Source organism: Bos mutus, chromosome 19, assembly GCF_027580195.1.
Source record: "Bos mutus isolate GX-2022 chromosome 19, NWIPB_WYAK_1.1, whole genome shotgun sequence".
Lineage (NCBI taxonomy): Eukaryota > Metazoa > Chordata > Mammalia > Artiodactyla > Bovidae > Bos > Bos mutus.
Genome location: NC_091635.1, coordinates 3,050,355 through 3,070,834, shown reverse-complemented (window position 1 = coordinate 3,070,834; position 20,480 = coordinate 3,050,355).

Here is a 20,480-nt window from a genome sequence, read left to right as displayed (position 1 = left end):
TATCCACATTTCAGATGAAGATATGAAAGAACTCAAAAACATGATTTGACTAAGTTGATTCTACTCTAAGGAGTTTTCACTCCATATTCCTGGTTGTCTTAACTAATCTTATGTCCAATAAGAGACGGAGCTACAAAGAACCCTCGCTTCTTTTGTAATTAACAGAGATTCATGGAAACTGTGGGGCTTCCTGGTGGCTCTATAGGAAAGAACCTGCCTGCCAAAGCAGGAGACAAGGGTTCAGTCCCTGGGTTGGAAAGATTCCCTGAAGGAGGAAACGGCAACCCTCTCCACTATTCTTGCCTGGAGAATCCCATGGACGGAGGAGTCTGGAGGGCTACAGTCCATGGGGTCGCAAAGAGTCAGACACGAATTAGCCACTAAACAACAACACAGAGTCCATACATGATTCTCTGAACACCTCAGTGAAAAAATGGTATCAGATGCTTCCAGCTGACCCTCATTCTACACCTGTGGCAAAAACTCAAACTGAAACCAGCAGTGCTAACTCTCTTCTCTTCTCTGTTAACTTCACAATGTTTTGTTCTGATTTGTTATAAAGTCACATGATCTCTAAATTCTATTAACTTTCAAAACATTCTGTAATCTGACCCTTCTCTGAATTTCCAGATAATGTCTCAATGGCAATGGTAATAATTATTAACATTTATATAGAGCTTATATTCGGAGAAGGCAATGGCACCCCACTCCAGTACTCTTGTCTGGAAAATCCCATGGACGAAGGAGCCTGGTAGGCTGCAGTCCATGGGGTCGCTAGAGTCGGACACGACTGAGTGACTTCACTTTCACTTTTCACTTTCCTGCTTTGGAGAAGGAAATGGCAACCCACTCCAGTGTTCTTGCCTGGAGAATCCTAGGGACGGAGGAGCCTGGTGGGCTGCCGTCTATGGGGTCACACCGAGTCGGACATGACTGAAGTGACTTAGCAGCAGCAGAGCTTATATTATATTATGGGCTTCCCTCATAGATCAGTCAGTAAATCATCTGCCTGTAGTGCAGAAGACCCGGGTTCAATCCCTGGGTCTGGGAAGATCCCCTGGAGAAGGGAATGGCAACCCACTCCAGTATTCTCGCCTAGAGAATCCCACGGACAGAGGAGCCTGGCAGGCCATGGAGTCGCAAGAGTCAGACATGACTTAGCGACTAAACCGCCACCACCAAAGTACATTTAGATGAACTTGAGCAAACTCTGGAAGATAGTGGAGGACAGGGAAGCCTAGCATGCTGCAGTCTACGGGTTCGCTAAGGGTTGGGCATGACTTAGCAACTGAACAACAGCATTTAGATAACTTAGAAGGCACTTTAAAAAAAAATGTTCTTATTCAGCAACTTAGGAACCCTCAAATTATATTTTCCGATGGAAAGATATCAGCTTCATAAAGTGTGTGTTAATCTCAGTTTCAGAAAAAAAATGCAAATCTTAGCATTTCTTTAATCCATTAAATCTTTCAAGGGTAAGTTATTGCAACTAACAGGGCAAAAAGGGATTGCACCCAGAGATTATTTGGAAAAAAAGAAAGACCTCAAAAATTTGAACTTAGATTCAGGAAAGGAAATACATCATATATATTTTTTTTTCCTATGGGTGATGACAGGACTTAAAATTCAAAATGCTACGCTTGCCTGGAAAAGCTACCTATTTTTTAAAAAAATGAGACTTTAAATGATCTCCTGGGTACGACTATGTTACTCAGGACTGTCGACACAGAGAAATGAGGCATTCCAGTTACTGAAACGTTGAGAAATGGCCTAAACGATGCCAAGTGCATGTCCCCTGCCGTGAGCCACTTCTCCGTTCCCCGTACAGAAAGTTTCAGAGCAAAAATCATTCCTTTGCCAAATATGGAGAGTCGAGGTGCCAGGCCAGAAATGTCCCTTGACGTCCCACCCACCTCGTACCCATTCAAAGGAACCAGCATATAATCGGTCATTGTGATAAGATAATCCTTCACTCATTTGTACAAAAGCATCTAAAAACGTCTCAGATTTTCCAGCAGCATTTGGACAGTGATACACAGTATGTGGTTAGTGCCAAACTCAAGGGTACAAAGCCTTATTCTTGGCAGTGACTACAAACAATTTCCATTTTACTATGAAAACGAAAGGAACACACAAAGTTTCAGTCCTCCTCTCTGGGGCGTTTGCAATGGATAAACGCGATGTATTATCCAGGAGTAAATGTGTTCTTCCACTGAGGTGGTTTTTTTTTAATATCAGAAGCACAAATAATGTAAAAGGACAATTCAACATATTTTAAAACACGAAATTCTCACAAAAGAGAATATTAAACTATTTACTTTGATCATAGTCATGTTGTGCAGGGAATTTAGAAGGTACAGAAAAATGAAGTCATAATAATGAGATGTTACCTGTAGTTCTCACATCCAGAATCAGGCAATATCATCATTTCTGTGCATTTACTTCCACATATGTATGTGTGCACACAAATCCTTTGTGTCTTAGATTTGTGTGTTTCTTCACCATACATGTGTGCTCATATTGTGTAAATCGATATTTAGGTTTTGACTTACAATGAATATTTTTAAGGTCAAAATTATGGTTTTTCCAGTAGTCATGTACGGATGAGAGAGCTGGACTATAAAGAAAGCTGAGTGCTGGAGAATTGAAGTTTTAGAACTGTGGTGTTGGAGAAGACTCTTGAGAGTTCCTTGGACTGCAAGGAGATCCAACCAGTCCATCCTAAAGGAAATCAGTCCTGGGTGCTCTTTGGAAGGACTGATGTTGAAGCTAAAGCTCCAATACTTTGGTCACCTGATGCGAAAAGCTGACTCATTAGAAAAGATCCGGATGCTGGGAGAGATTGAGGGCAGGAGGAGAGGAGGGCAACGGAGGATGAGGTGATTGGATAGAATCACTGACTCAAGGACATGAGTTTGAGCAATTCCAGGAGACAGTGAAGGACAAGGAAGCCCAGCATGCTGCAGTGAGTGGGGCTGCAAAGAGCTGGACACGACTTAGCAACCAAACAACCACAGCAACGAAAATAAGGCGTCCACAATCATGTGTGCCGATGAGGTTTGCAGAATGCTTCGGTCACAGGCAGTGATTGATCATGAGCAGTGCTGTTATACGGTGACCCATCTCACATAGCTTCAGTTCAGTCGCTGTCGTGTCCGACTCTTCGAGACCCCATGAATCGCAGCACGCCAGGCCTCCCTGTCCATCACCAACTCCCAGAGTTCACTTAGACTCACATCCATCGAGTCAATGATGCCATCCAGCCATCTCATCCTCTGTCGTCCCCTTCTCCTCCTGCCCTCAATCCCTCCCAGCATCAGAGTCTTTTCCAATGAGTCAACTCTTCGCATGAGGTGGCCAAATAGCTTAACAGAAGTTTTTATATCCTAAACAGTTTTCTCCAGAGGAGAAAAGTTGATTGACTCTCTAGAAATTTCAGCCTTCATTTACCCAATTTTGTAAGAAGAATCCAGTAGGTACAGACTATTCCATTTTTTGTTACCATGTAGTTGCTTTAAACTGGTTTCCATTCTGTGACTTGCCTTGCCTTTTGAAAGAACTGGGGAACCTATTTTTATTAAATTTTCCTTTGATTCACTTCAGATATTTTTTTGCCTCTTTTGTGCTCCCTGTTTCAAACTTTGTTACACAGGCTAAGTATTGGGAGTAAAAGAGCTCATATTGTCATTTGTTTATAATTTCCTATTGATTTTAGGGCTTTTGCGGGGAGGGGGGGCAGGCATTACAAAGTAATTATTTTTAAAAAACTTTGCTGCCATGTGGTTAATCTGCAGCATTCTGCTGTTTTGTGCTGTGCAGCAAAGGGACTCAGTTATGCATAGAAAGTAAAAGTGAAAGTGAAATCGCTCAGTCGTGGCCGACTCTTTGCAACCCCATGGACGGTAGCCCACCAGACTAGCGTGGATTCTTTTCATATTCTTTCCCATCCTGGTTTATCACAGGAGATTGGATAAGGTTTCCTGTGCTGCTCAGTAGGAAATTGTTTACCCATCCTGTATATAGCAGGTTTGTGTCTGCTAATCCCAAGTTCCCCGGATATATGGAACACTTCAAAAAATTAATTTTAAGATGGTTAACTAGTCGGGTGTCACCTTAAGTATAGATTTATTTTTCCAATGCCTGGTCACCACCGTTTCTATGTTAAAAATATAATCCTATCTGGGCCAGATAGATTCTACTAGTTTCTTCCGATTTATTCTGCCTGTTTCTTCTCTGGGCTCTGTGTCCTGGGAAGCTGGCCTCGGGGGTTTCAGACATTGGGAACCTCTCTTGGTAGGGGCTCAAGGTGGGAGGAAGGGGCGGCCAGGTTCCTCATGCCGAGGTCCCCTGCTATACGGCTCGCTCACTCTGTCTCTTCACTGCTCTCATGGTTCCTCATCTTCTTGACCCAAATCTCTGCCTCTGGTCTTGCAGGAATCTCACTCCGCTCCTTCCTTTTGGGGAGGAGGCTTAGCATTGCAAGATTAAACAGAAAAGAGAAAGTCGGGGGGGGAGCATACTGACACCAAAACTTACATCACTTACTTGCTATTTATCTGAACTACAGACTAACCGGGCACCTTACATTTGATCTAGGGGTGACAGGATGGTTAGCTCTGCCCTCCTGGGTTCTTTCTGTGGTTTCCTACCACACCCACATGTTACAAGTGGATCCTCTGTAAATAAATCCTCCTCAAATTTTCTCTATTTGATGAAGCCTCTGGTTTCCTCACTGACACACAGTCTTGTCTCTCTTTTCAGCAACCAACTGAGTTCAAAGTAAATTAACTTGTTGCTTTCTTGGTGTATCTTGATTTATACCTGCATTAAAAAGAAAGCATGCCTGTACTATTTCAATGTAAAAACATACGGTCAGCAACTCTTTTAGGCTGCAGAATGCAATAGATTGTGTCCAGAGTGGCAGGAAAAGCCTGCACCTATAGGACCACGTGTCAGATGCCTCAGCTGTGTGCCGTTTAGTCTGGAGAATGTGTGACCCAATTTCATCACTCACAGCACTTTCTTTCCATCCAGGTTATATCCTGTGTTAATAGCGTAACCCTAAGGATCACGGGGAAAACGAATCAAAGTTTACATTTTCTTCGTGGTCCCTTCATTGCATAGCTGTGTGTCCTTCAGCAAGGTGGCTGGTCTCCAAAACCTATGACTTACATATTATAATAATGGGTAAATGCCTTAGGTTTTTTTTTTTTTTAAGTTTAGTATACATTTACTAAGACGATCTTTGGGGTTTAGTTTTCTCATCATTAAAATGGAGATAGTAATAGGTAACTGATGCAAACCTGCTCTATAGCACAGGGAACCCTACTCCGTGCTCTGCGGTGACCTAAGTGGGAAGGAAATCCAAAAAAGAGGGGATATATGTATACAGATAGCTGATTCACTTTGCTGTACAGCAGAAACTAATACAACATTGTAACTATGCACCAATAAAAATTAAAACTGTCTAAACAATAAATAAAATAGAGATAGTAATAGTGCCTGTGACAATTTCATGACTTAAGCAGAGCACATGGAGAAAGTATGAGGTGTTAGTAGCTACTACTCACATAAACTAAAGTATTGCTCTATTGCCAAATCTGAGTATGTCTAGTCAAAGATCTGGTTTTTCCAGTAGTCATGTATGGATGTGAGAGTTGGACCATAAAGAAAGCTGAGCGCCGAAGAATTGATGCTTTTGAACTGTGGTGTTGGAGAAGACTCTTGCGTGTCCCTTGGACTGCAAGGAGGTCCAACCCATCCATCCTAAAGGAAATCAGTCCTGAATATTCATTGGAAGGACGGATGCTGAAGCTGAAATTCCAATCCTTTGTCCACTTGATGCAAAGAACTGACTTATTGGAAAAGACCCTGATGCTGGGAAAGATTGAGGGCAGGAGGAGAAGGGAACGACAGAGGATGAGATGGTTGGATGGCATCACCAACTCGATGGACATGAGTTTGAGCAAGCTCCAGGAGTTGGTGATGGACAGGGAAGTCTGGTGTGCTGCAGTTCATGGGGTCACAAAGAGTTGGACACGACTGAGCGACTGAACTGTAACTGCAGTTTGTATCTGCTAATCCCAAACTCCCGATTTATCGCTCCCCCTCTCCCCCTTCAGTCCTAAGTTTGTTCTCTGTGTCTGTGAGTCTGCTTCTGTCTTGTAAATAAGCTCACTTGAGTCATGTTAGATTCCACATGTGAGTGATATCATGTAATGTCTGTCTTTCTGATTTACTTCCCTTACTAGGATAATCTCTAGGTCCATTTATGTTGCTGCAGTATTTCGTTCTTTTTATGGCTGAGCAATATTCCATTGTGTGTATATGCACCACATCTTCTTTATCCACCCCTCTGTCCACGGACATCTAGGTTGCTTCCAGGGCTTGGCTGTCGTAAATAATGCTGTAAAGAACGCTGCAGTGCATGTGTCTCTTTGTGTGAGGGTTTTCCCTGGGTGCATGCCCAGGACTCGTATTGCTGGATCATATGGCAGCTCCATTTTCAGTTTTTTAAAGAACCTCCCAACTGTTTTCCACAATGCCTGCACAATTTATCAGAGAAAGCATTTTCATATTCAGTACCTATATTTCTCATCCAAAGAGTCTCCCTCCCTCCCTCCCACATCCCCCCATTCATACCCACACGTGCACCCAACACACTCTAAAATAGAAACAGCACCTTCATGATATCAGGGGGGGAAGACTGCTTGCCTGTCGTTCAGGAGTTTAACCCTTGGCCGTGTTCACACTTTGACCTGGTGATTCTTTGATGGGAGCCGGGGGCAGGCATTAGCAGACCTGAGCAAGGCAGGAAGTGAGCACCGTCCCTGACCTCTCTCCACCCACTAGATGTCAGTGCAACCCCCCTCCATCCATGCTGACGAAAACACTGTCCAGACCTTGCCAAGGTCAGGAGGGCCAAGATCCCATCTTTGGAGATTCTTCTGTACAGGGTGTCACAGTGTAGAGCACTTTTTATCCTCCTGTTAGCATAACAGTAAGCCTGAAATTGGTTTATTGGGTTCTTTCACAGCTTAAACCAGTTTTGCATTAGCCTTCTTATAGATTGATATTATACGTTGACATTCTTTGCCTTAACAATCTCACTGCTGCTGCCACGGCTGCTAAGTCGCTTCAGTCGTGTCCGACTCTGTGCAACCCCAGAGACGGCAGCCCACCTAAATATGATGTCGACGTGTACTGTGAGATGACAGGTAAAGCAAGAATGGTGGGTTATTTTATTATTTATTCTTATTTTTTTTTAATTAAGGCAGGATGCAATGGACAGATTTACTACCTGTCTTCAAATTAATTAGGGAAAGTTTCCGAGGGGTGGAAGCTTGTTGTTGTTTTTTTTTTGTCTTTTGAAGCAATAGCATGCAATAAAACCATCACAGATTGTATTAAATTTTGATTTGTATGTGAACCAGCGAGTTGACTTGAAATGTCAAAGTCATTAAACCACTGTGGTTCTGCTTCCTCGGTGGAGGAGCTGTCAGACGCAATTTCCCCTGGACGAGCCCAGTGTGTACAAAGGGACAGACCTCAGAGGAGGAGAGCAAAGCATCTGGAGGAGCAAGGCGCTCACAGAGTCACCTGAAGTCTGGGAGTAGAGGAAGCCCTCTTCCAGATCACGAATGAACCACACAGCAGCATATATTTAGCAAATCCTTCAGAACACTGCTCGTGACTTCCTATCAGTCCAAATTAGAGATAACCTTTCACTGCAATAAAGAAATGATTAGATTGTCAGTCTCCCTGAAATGCACGCATGCATCTGGGAGATATTCCCAGTTTCAGTTCCTCTCATTCATTCCTGTTTCTCCTCGGACTCCCTGAATCCAGATGATTTCGCCCCGAGAGGAAGCACGTCAGGACGACGTTCAGGCTCATGCTTAATGACTAAGGCCTTCTGAGACACCTCACTGGAAAGCTGCCCTATGGTTTGCTAACTGAACGAGCAGGGTGGCAGAGAAAAGGCCTTTACTGTTCTTTTTAGACGGCCTCACACATTTACCCTCAGCTCTTGGTAAAGAAGAATCGATTCATCTCACAACCTCCGCTGTTGCCATAGCACCCACCTGGATGTAGCTGGAGAGAAGCACCCACTGTTCTTGTTCAGTCTCTAAGTCACGTCATACTTTGCAACCCCATGGACCACAATACACCAGGCTCCCCTGTCCCCGACTATCTCCCAGACTTTGCTCAAATTCACATCCACTGAGGCGGTGATGCCATCCAACCATCTCATCCTCCACCACCCCTTCTCTTTCTGCCTTCAATAATTATAAAAGCTTACACATATCAACCATACAGGAACTATTTGTTAATAAATGATCTGTCCTAATACTTACAAATGCAAAGCATAACTCCATCCTGGTAAATCAAGTCTGGGAAGACATAGCCGTTGGCTTGAATTTTTGAGGAAGGTTTTGTGGAGCTTGCACAGGTCTTAAAGGACCATACAGATTGCAAACAGTGCAGCAAAGGTAATAGGAAGTCTTGGAAAGTGGCAGGCAAGAAGAGATTAAAATAGGGAAATTCATAGGAATTCTAGGAAAGCTCTGTTCTATTTAAGAAGATATTAAGCTAGAATTGGCTTATGTCATAACCTGTTCATGATAAGAGGAAATCTTTTTAAAATTCAATCCTCTAAGCATAGGCCTTGCAGATGTGGAAAAAATGTCACAGGAAGCTATGTTCAATTCCCTCTTGGCTAAACTTTCATACTTGTGGCCAATATTAAAAAAAGAAAAAGAATAAAGAAATCTTGTTTCCTTATGACTTAGGGTAAAAGATTTATCCCAGTGTTTTCTCTTCCAATAAATGGTGACCCAGGAGTATAAACAGGTACCTCCTGGTATAATATATTCTGCAGGACTTTGAAGCCTGCATAGAGTGAAAAAGGAAGTGTGTGGCATAGTGATTAATGTTTGTACCAATCTAAATTTTATGACACCACCTGAGTTACTGTTAAAATGACAATAGAACTCTACCTATATAAACATCTTTCCCTCAGTCTTCTGGAAGAGAAATTTGTCCCAGTTAAATCAACTTAACTTTGTGGTCTATTAAGACATAGCATCTTTGAATTAGATGTTATCATTAATAACTAAGCAACTGAATTCAAAGTCTTATCACTTTTGAAGTAGAATAAAGAAACAAGGAGCTATATTAGTTTTCACCATGTAGTATCATCTACAAACAGTGGAAAATAGGTTATGGACTTGAATTTAAATTAACTCTTTTTATTTGCAAGTAACTAGTCAAGAGAGACCAATATCAGAGAAGCCAGGACTTAAAACAAGGGAAATCACTCTTCTGGAAAATTTAACACCTGGAAAATAGATTCCACTAAATAAAAGATGTTTTACAGTAGAAATAAAAGCCTACCCAACATTATGGTGATTGCAGTTAGAGACAAGGATTATATGTTGTCTTTCTATAAACTCTGAGAGCAGGAAATTTCAGGGTGTATGGATTGAGAAGAAAAAGATAGCTTTAATGTGAAAGAACTCTTCACATTAATTAGGCATAAACCAGATTAATATTACAATAATATTTCCCCAAAGCAACTTCCAGTTTGACATGCCAGTTAACTTTTTTCAAGATATCCTATGCAAATACAGTATTTTAAATTATTACTCTAAAGCAGGTTAATATGATTCTGGAATTATTCAGTAATCTCTAACTTGGTATACTCTGTAGAAATCATGTTCTCTTTGGGACTTTCATTCCTCAGAATTGCCATTACACCATTACATTTTCACTTATAAAATCAATTTAGTTATATTAAGACAGTTATTATTTCCCGCTATCGCCTGTGCTAGGCAGGGATGTGTGGGAATAGTGCCCATACTGACTTTACTTCATTTAAGAGGAGGAGTTTATTAAGAATGCAGTAGGGCTAGGATGGGGACTTCCCTGGTGGCTTAGTGAAATAAAAGCAAAAATAAACAAATGGGACCTAATTAACCTTAAAAGCTTCCGCACATCAAAGGAAACTATTAGCAAGGTGAAAAGACAGCCTTCAGAATGGGAGAAAATAATAGCAAATGAAGCAACTGACAAACAACTAATCTCAAAAATATACAAGCAACTCCTACAGCTCAACTCCAGAAAAATAAATGACCCAATCAAAAAATGGGCCAAAGAACTAAATAGACATTTCTCCAAAGAAGACATACAGATGGCTAACAAACACATGAAAAGATGCTCAACATCACTCATTATCAGAGAAATGCAAATCAAAACCACTATGAGGTACCATTTCACACCAGTCAGAATGGCTGCGATCCAAAAGTCTACAAATAATAAATACTGGAGAGGGTGTGGAGAAAAGGGAACCCTCTTACACTGTTGGTGGGAATGCAAACTAGTACAGCCACTATGGAGAACAGTGTGGAGATTCCTTAAAAAACTGGAAATAGAACTGCCTTATGATCCAGCAATCCCGCTGCTGGGCATACACACTGAGGAAACCAGAATGGAAAGAGACACGTGTACCCCAATGTTCATCGCAGCACTGTTTATAATAGCCAGGACATGGAAGCAACCTAGATGTCCATCAGCAGATGAATGGATAAGAAAGCGATGGTACATATACACAATGGAGTATTACTCAGCCATTAAAAAGAATACATTTGAATCAGTTCTAATGAGGTGGATGAAACTGGAGCCTATTATACAGAGTGAAGTAAGCCAGAAGGAAAAACAACAATACAGTATACTAACGCATATATGTGGAATTTAGAAAGATGGTAACAATAACCCTGTGTATGAGACAGCAAAAGAGACACTGATGTATAGAACAGTCTTATGGACTCTGTGGGAGAGGGAGAGGGTGGGAAGATTTGGGAGAATGACATTGAAACATGTAAAATATCATGTAAGAAATGAGTCACCAGTCCAGGTTCGATGCACGATACTGGATGCTTGGGGCTGGTGCACTGGGACGACCCAGAGGGAGGGTATGGGGAGGGAGGAGGGAGGAGGGTTCAGGATGGGGAACACATGTATACCTGTGGCGGATTCATTTTGATGTTTGGCAAAACTAATACAATTATGTAAAGTTTAAAAAAAAAAAAAAAAGAATGCAGTAGGGCTAGGATGGGGGCTTCCCTGGTGGCTCAGTGGTAGAGAATCCACCTTCCAATGCAGGAGACGCAGTTTCAACCCCCGGGTTGGGAATATCCCCTGGAGAAGGAAACGGCATCCCATTTCAGGATTCTTGCTGGAAAACTCCATGGACAGAGTAGCCTGGCAGACGATAGTCTGCAAAGAGTCGAACACAACAGAGCGTACTTGCATGTACAATATCCCAGTTTATCAATGGAAGAAACATCCAAGGTTATTTTGGAACTAAGATTAATGATCGTGCCTGCTTTCCTTCATCCAAGGGACTGATGCTTTACTACTGTACAAATTGGCTTATGATGTCTGATGTCAGAAAGTTTCAGCTTCCCTCCCCCGCCATTTTCTCACTTTTGTGTGTGTGTGTGTGTGTGCGTGTTATAGTTGCAGAGGTGGGATATGGCTTTACTGACAAAGATTTATCACTGAAATAACGTTAATCATGGAAGTATTAGCAGGCAACCAGTTAGGGAGTGTTCCTACTGCAGCTATATAATTCAATTTGTTTTACATTTTAATACAAATGTGTACTCCTATCCTCAATAAGGTATTTTAAAATATAAGTTTGGGTACTTTGTTATGTCTTTAAAAAATAAAAATAAAAAAAAATAAAAAGACAACTCTTTGACAGCACCATTAGAATTTTCAAATCCCGTAGACTTAATCCTGAAGCTCTCTACTGATGACAAGGTTTTCTAAAGGATTTGAGAGTATTTAGTAAATCCTCTATGTTTTCTAAAATGAAGCACAATTCCATATTCCTTGCAGAAGTTCTGATTCTGTGCACACTGCAGTTTTATGAATGAAACATAAGAATGGAGACTGAGTACAGGTTTAAAATATCCATACTATAAAAGATAATTGTGAAAAATCCTTCTGTGAATGAGTAAGTGCTTCTGAGATGACATCGCAGACAGGTGCTAATTCACTTGGAAAGTCATCCCCTCGCTCCTAACCCCTCAGGTCACAAGGTGTCTAAAATAATTTTGTGGAGAAAGTAGGGAACAGCTGCTGGAAGAGTGTGGCTTTTCTGTTTTTCATTCCTGGGTATGTAGCTGCCAAAACGAAACCATTAATAAGAGACCCTACGTGACGTTGCAATGTGCAAACCTGACCGCCTCCTGGGCGTGAGACCTATCACATACTATTTTTCTTTATAATCATTCCCACAGAACAGTGAAGGTGAGCGAGTTAAGGATTTGAGTTTTTAGCTCAGCCCTTGAAAAGTGAAAATAGCTCATTTTCTCTTTGACCATCCTGCTCATCTGATGTATACTGAACACACGCAGGACATTTTCAATCTCTTTAGGTAGGAGAGCACAGTAATTCAGTGCACTGAGAGGAGAAACTCTCCTAAAGAAAGCAACAGACCTCAAGATGTTCTAGGTTTTTTCTTTTTTTTATTTTTTGATGTGAACCGTTTTTTAAGTTTTTATTGAATTTGTTACAATATTGCTCCTGTTTCATGCTTTGGTTTTTTTGGCCACCAAAAAACATATTAAGAAGAGGTGGCAAGAATACACAGAAGAACTGCACAAAAAAATCTTCACGACCCAGATAATCACGATGGTGTGATCATTCATCTAGAGCCAGACATCCTGGAATGTGAAGTCAAGTGGGCCTTAGAAAGCATCACTACGAACAAAGCTAGTGGAGGTGATGGAATTCCAGTTGAGCTCTTTCAAATCCTGAAAGATGATGCTGCGAAAGTGCTGCACTCAGTATGCCAGCACATTTGGAAAAGTCAGCAGTGGCCACAGGACTGGAAAAGCTCAGTTTTCATTCCAATCCCAAAGAAAGGCAATGCCAAAGAATGCTCAAACTACCACACAATTGTACTCATCTCACACGCTAGTAAAGTAATGCTCAAAATTCTCCAAGCCAGGCTTCAGCAATACGTGAACCATGAACTTCCAGATGCCCAAGCTAGTTTTAGAAAAGGCAGAGGAACCAGAGATCAAATTGCCAACATCCACTGGATCATGGAAAAAGGAAGACAGTTCCAGAAAAATATCTATTTCTGCTTTATTGACTATGCCAAAGCCTTTGACTGTGTGGATCACAATAAATTGTGGAAAATTCTTCAAGAGATGGGAATACCAGACCACCTGACCTGCCTCTTGAGAAACCTATATACAGGTCAGGAAGCAACAGTTAGAACTGGACATGGAACAACAGACTGGTTCCAAATAGGAAAAGGAGTGTGTCAAGGCTGTATATTGTCACCCTGCTTATTGAACTTCTATGCAGAGTACATCATGAGAAATGCTGGACTGGAAGAAGCACAAGCTGGAATCAAGATTGCTGGGAGAAATATCAATAACCTCAGATATGCAGATGACACCACCCTTATGGCAGAAAGTGAAGAGGAACTCAAAAGCCTCTTGATGAAAGTGAAAGTGGAGAGTGAAAAAGTTGGCTTAAAGCTCAACATTCAGAAAACTGAGATCATGGCATCTGGTCCCATCACTTCATGGGAAATAGATGGGGAAACAGTGGAAACAGTGTCAGACTTTATTTTTTGGGTTCCAAAATCACTGCAGATGGTGACTGCAGCCATGAAATTAAAAGACGCTTACTCCTTGGAAGGAAAGTTATGACCAACCTAGATAGCATATTGAAAAGCAGAGATACTACTTTGCCAACAAAGGTCCGTCTAGTCAAAGCTATGGTTTTTCCTGTGGTCATGTATGGATGTGAGAGTTGGACTGTGAAGAAGGCTGAGCGCCGAAGAATTGATGCTTTTGAACTGTGGTGTTGGAGAAGACTCTTGAGAGTCCCTTGGACTGCAAGGAGATCCAACCAGTCCATCCTAAAGGAGATCAGTTCTGAGTGTTCATTGGAAGGACTGATGCTGAAACTGAAACTCCAATACTTTGGCCACCTCATGCAAAGAGTTGACTCATTGGAAAAGACTCTGATGCTGGGAGTGATTGGAGGCAGGAGGAGAAGGGGATGACAGAGGATGAGATGGCTAGATGGCATCACTGACTCGATGCACATAAGTTTGAGTGAACTCCGAGAGTCGGTGATGGACAGGGAGGCCTGGTGTGCTGTGATTTATGGGGTCACAAAGAGTCGGACATGACTGAGTGACTGAACTGAACTGAACTGAAACATGTGGAATCTTAGTTCCCGACCAGGGATCGAATCATCACCCTCTGCAATGGAAGATAAAGTCTTAACCACTGGACTGCCAAGGAAGACCCAAGATGCTCTCGGTTTAAGAACAGGATCAGGGCTTTACTGGTGACTCAGTGGTAAAGAATCTGCCTGGCAGTGCATGAGAGTAGCATTTGATCCCTGTTCTGGGAGGATCTCACATGCCATAGAGCAACTAAGCCTGTGAACCACAACTATTGAGCCTGTGCTATGGAGCCTGGGGGTTCACAGCTACCGAGCCTGCACGCCCTCCAGCCCATGCTCCCCAGCTAGAGAGTAGCCCCTACTTGCGTCAACTAGAGAAAAGCCCGCACAGCAATGAAGATCCAGCGTGGCCAAAAATAAACAAAAGACTTTAAAAGAACAGAATCAGAGCTAGAGTATATCTATCTTTGCACATGTGTGTGTACATAGAATGGATCATATGTGTGGATATATATCCATATATGTTTATATGTAGATAGACAGAGAGATACTGGATCCATAAAGAAGTTCACACCACTCTAAAATGACTACTAATACATGAGACTGTAGAAAAGTTAGGTCCCAATCTCAATAACTGAGACAAGTTTAACTGCCTGGAAGCTTAAATCATATCTCTGAAAACAATATCCAACATCTAATGGTACAAATATACCAGACAACTCTTGGTATAAATAGGCAGATGGCCAATAACAGCACTTAATTTATAAAATATTTAGACAAGACATGAGAGAAATTCAGGCTGATGTGAGCTGACTGCACAGTCATAGCATTTTAGCAGCATTAGAAAATTAGGGATTCAAGTGCTTCCTTGTCGAAAGCAAGGGAACCAAAATTCAGAGTTGATTTACTTAAGAGCCTACAGCTCTTGAAGAGCAAAGCAAAATTTATGTCCTCTTTCTACTCTGATTCCAACGTTGTTTCACAAAAACCAGGATAATCTTTGATGTCTGGTATTTATAGGTAATCAAGGAGAAATTAAATGGTATGTTTTGCTATTAAGATTTCACAGGCAAAGGGAAACTCTGATTCAGTTCTCAAACTTACAATGTATTTGGGCCCCCAAACACACAGAAAGGTATGGGTAACACATACATTAGCAACACCCAGGAAACTGAACACCTTTCCTGAGTTACGTCATAACCTTTTAAGAACGATCTTGTTTTGCGTTTTGGCCCTGACCAGTACTTAGAAATGAAATACTCGTGTAATGACTAGTTGTGATCCTGTGCGTTAACTCGAAGTAGAAATGGCAAGAGTGCTGTAATGGTATCAATGCAGATAACTAACTTGACGAAAAGAAAAATGGGGGGGAAAAAGAAGAATTTCTACTAGAATAAGTCAGTTTGGAATTTATCCCACAAAAACTAACATGCATTTTATCCTCTTCATTCTTTCTTCCTTGTTACTTTGAAAATAGTGCAAAAAATATACATACAATAGTTATCTAAAGAAAGACACTGGGAACACAGCCTAAGAAAACTACCAAAAGTACATTTGCAAACATAAATCAGCATAAGGCTTGTAAAAACACAAGAGAGGGCTGCATTCTTGGGCACTAAACCAGAGGGGTGTTGGTTGCTTTAGAAATCATTTCTACGTTGTCCTTAAATTACTAAGAACCCCAGATGTGCCCTTTTAAAACACCAATAGCTCCATGCACATTTTACAGCAATTTTTAAACACCAAAAATCCAGCCAGGCAGTTGCACATAGTCCTTGCTTATGGAAAGTTCTAATGATGAGAACTCGCATCCGTTAAGCGCATAGTACAGTCCAGGCGTTTAGTCTTCACAAATTCTAGTTATGATTTCTATCTTAGAGAGGAAGTGCAAAGAGTTTGTTTGTTTTTTCCCCCCAGAGTTCATATAGCAGGAAGTTGTAATGCCAATATCCAAACCCAAGTTCATTTGAGTCCAAACTACAAGGCTTTTCACTCTGTTGTGCAGTCATAGACTTTCTGCATCCCACAAAGCTCAATCAGTCAAGCTCTCTCTCTCTCTCTCTCTCATCTTTCCTTGCAGGCTTGGAATGTTGAGGGAATCGGTTGAAAGAGAGCTATTTTATGCACTCTAGATACATTTGTAGTTATTAAGATTTCTATCCCAGGATGCTGGGGTTGGGTAGCCAGCTAATCCTCTGACAAAGTGCAGCCATAAAACTGGGTAAAATTGTCAAAACCAGACCTTTCAGGTCGCCGAACAGTCCAGAACTTGACCAGTGCTGAATATCAGGGTGAGCAGGATTTACATGATGCTACTGAACTCTGGGTAAGGGCAGCGTGAGTCTGCTCCCGTGACCACACTCCTTCTGTTCAAGACAGTTCAACCCGGGAGGGTCAGGCTCTGAACACCAGAGCTTTGCGGTCACTGCCAGAGAGCATACAGGACTTTGAACGTCGTCCGTCCAGTGGTGATGGTTAATGTTATGCGTCCCCTGACTAGGTCACACATGCCTGGAAAACATGTTAAACTATATTTTGGAGTGTGTCTGTGAAGATGTTTCAGGAAGATATTAGCATTTGAATCTTTATACTGGGGAAAGCAGTCTCCCCTCCCCAGTGCGGCTTCCCTGGTAGCTGGTTGAAAAAACAAAAAACATCTGCCTGCCAACGCAGAAGACGTGGGTTCGAACGCTGGGTTGGGAAGATCCCCTAGAGGAGGAAATGGCAACCCACTCCAGTGTTCCTGTGTCTGACTCTTTCGCGATTCCATGAACTGTAGCCTGCCGGGTCCAGCCCCGCTGGATCCAAGGAATTCCAAGCTGGGAGGGCGTCGGCAAGGATCAGGAAACAATTGCTTAATTAAACGTTAATTAAGGATATAAAGAGTGGTTAAATAAGGATAACTCAGTGAGGAAATTCAGTGGAGAAAAGAGGCTGAATAATTCAGCCAGAAGGTGAGAGAAAGAACGACATGGGGAGACCAAGCTTCGGTGAACAAGGCCCGCACTTTATTTTCCAAAGTAGTTTTTATACCTTAAGTTATGCATAGAGGATAATGGGGGAAGGGGTAGAGTCAGGCAGCAAGCCAGGCTTTCTTCCTGCAAACTTATCATATGCAAAAGTTTGGGTGATTTGCATCATCTTCTGGCCCAGAGGCCTGTTAACATTTTAAGACCCTTATTTTTCTCTAAAGGTGATTATTCTAAAAGCATTAGATAAAGTTGCATTCCTATAGGGCAAAGGTGTGGTGGGCTACAACAAGAAAAAGAATTAACTCAAGGGTCCAAGGTTACAAACATTAAAGCTACTACTTACACCAATTGTATTAATCAATACACTGCCAGGGACACAGCAGGTAAGGGATATGGAGACTTAGCAGCAAACACTGGCCCGACAAGTGAAAATCCCTTCACCAATACAATTTCTAATCAATCTTTTAACTGCTCGAAGGAATCTGTATTTAGACAGTTTAGAACATCTCATGCCTCTCACAGTTGGGAGGTTGTGAACAATCACATGTGGCAGGAAAAACCTATTCAGGCAGGCTAGAGGACTTCCAAAGGAGTTTGTAGGTTGAAACACTATCACACCCAGGAACTTTATTAACTGGAGCTGTAAGCTAACTCTTTTTTTCAGAGAGAGGTAGTGGGGGACAGCCCCCCGTAAAGTCAGAGGTGTAGGTGAGAGCACAAAGCAGAAAGTAGGCAGACTCTGGTTTTGGGGGTAGATGCCCGAGAATTTCCAGGGGGACTCCTGAGGCTCGATCCCGCCTTTGCGTATGCCGAGCCTCCTTCCTCATGACCTTTGCCACGGGCAGAGCTCCTGCTCCCGGCAGTAGCCCGCAAGGCTACTCTGTCTATTCCTCTAGGGAATGGCTATCCACTCCAGGATTCTTGCCTGGAGAATTCCATGGACAGAGGAGCCTGGTGGGCTACAGTCCCCTGGGGTCGAAAAGAGTTGGACATGACTCAGGGACTAACACGCACGCAAAAGCCTCCGTGTGCGGGTTTTTCTGTGCACATGGGTTTTCAGCTCTTTGCGTAAATGCTAAGTAGTGAGATTGCTGGTTTGGTGTGCTGAGTTTGTAATAAACTGCTATATTGTTCTCCAAAGTGGCTGGACCCTTTTCATCCTCAGCAGCAATGAATGGGAATTGCGGCTGTCTCCTTTCTTTGCCAGCATTTGGTGTTGTCAGCCATTCTGGACTGTGGCCATCCGCGGGCAGAGTGGCATCTTGCTGTTCGAATCTGCATTTCTCTAAGGACATGTGGCGCAGAGCATCTTTTCATATGCTTATTTGCCATCTGCACATCTTTTTGAGTGAGGTGTCTGTTCAGATCTTTTGCCCATTTTTAAAAATTGAGTTGTTAATTTTCCTTTTGTTGAGATTTAAGAATTCCTTTTTAAAAATATGTTTTATGTGGATCACTTTTACAGTCTTCCTTGAATTTGTGACAATATTGCTTCTATTTTTGTTTTTTTGCCTGCAAGGCACGTGAAATCTTAGCTCCTGACCAGGGATCAAACACACACCCCTTGCACTGCAAGACCACGTCTTAACCACTGCACTGCCGGGGAAGTCCCGAGAATTCTTTATCTCTTTTGAAGTGAAACTTCTTGAGGTCGTTGTCAAGAGTGTGCCCTGTAGATGACTGAAAGGTGGAAGGGTGATGATGGTTTTGGTGGCGGGACTTCCCCAATCACATCAGCCATTCATTCCTTCCACCCTATGGTGCCACCCTTAGGGCGAAAGTGAAGAGGAACTAAAGAGCCTCTTGATGAAGGTGAAAGAGGAGAGTGAAAAAGGTGGCTTAAAGCTCAACATTCAGAAAACGAAGATCATGGCATCCCGTCCCATCACTTCATGGGAAATAGATGGGGAAACAGTGGCTGACTTTATTTTTCTGGGCTCCAAAATCACTGTAGATGGTGACTGCAGCCATGAAATTAAAAGACACTTACACCTTGGAAGAAAAGCTGTGACCAAACTAGGCAGCATATTAAAAAGCAGAGATATTACTTTGCCAGCAAATGTCCATGTAGTCAAAGCTATGTTTTTTCCAATAGCCATGTACGGATGTGAGAGTTGGTCTATAAAGAAAGCTGAGCGCCGAAGAACTGATGCTTTTGAACTGTGGTTTTAGAGAAGACTTTTGAGAGTCCCTTGGACTGCAAGGAGATCCAATCAGTCCATCCTAAAGAAAATCAGTCCTGAATATTCATTGGAAGGATTGATGTTAAAGCTGAAACTCCAATATTTTGGCCACCTCACGAGAAGAGCTGACTTATTGGAAAAGCCCCTGATGCTGGGAAAGATTGAAGGTGAGAGGAGAAGGGGACAATAGAGGATGAAATGGTTGGATGGCATCACTGACTCAATGGAAATGAGTCTGAGTCAACTCCAGGAATTGGTGATGGATAGGGAGGCCTGGTGTGCTGCAGTCCATGGGGTTGCAGAGTTGGACACAGCTGAGTGACTGAACTTCATTCCTAGCATGTGGGAAATCCCCACTGCTATCATAATGACATTTACTTTTCCAAATGAAATCATTCTGGAGTAAGGTGGGAAATGATCCTTGCTTAGGTTTGACCAGACATAAAGCACCAAACTCCAGGAGATGGTGATGGACAGGGAGGCCTGGCGTGCTGCAATTCACGGGGTCGCAAAGAGTCAGACACGACTGAGCGACTGAACTGAACTGAAGTACCAAAAATGAATCCTAAAAGCTGCCAAACTCTGCCTCTTTTCTACTTAAAAAAAAAAAAAATTTTTTTTTCTTAAAAATTTTTTTTTCCTTAGTAGAGTGCATGTTGAATTATAGAATCACCCTGTTCTCACTCCCAGTGCACATATTTACAGAGAATGACTAGATGATCGCAGATCAGTAGACACAACATGGCCCGGGATACATTTCTTTTCCTCTCAGATTCCGAAACCCAGGTTATATCGGCTTGGCTATCTGGGATTGGAAACCAGTTTGCTTTGCATCCTTGTTGAGAGTTGACTTAAAACCTTCAAATTCTAAAATGTTTTACATTAAGAACAGCAGCTTCAACCTAACAGAAACTACTTCCATAAACGGTTTTTAATGATGAGCGTAAGAACGGCTGTGCTGACTCAATCTGGGGCTCACTAAACGTCTTAGGCTCCTGTTTTCCTGATCATAAATAACTCCTCCATCCTGGAGAAAAGTAACATAAAATCAACACCAATTTCAAACAAAAAAGGAGAATGATATAGAAAAATATGTTCAGTT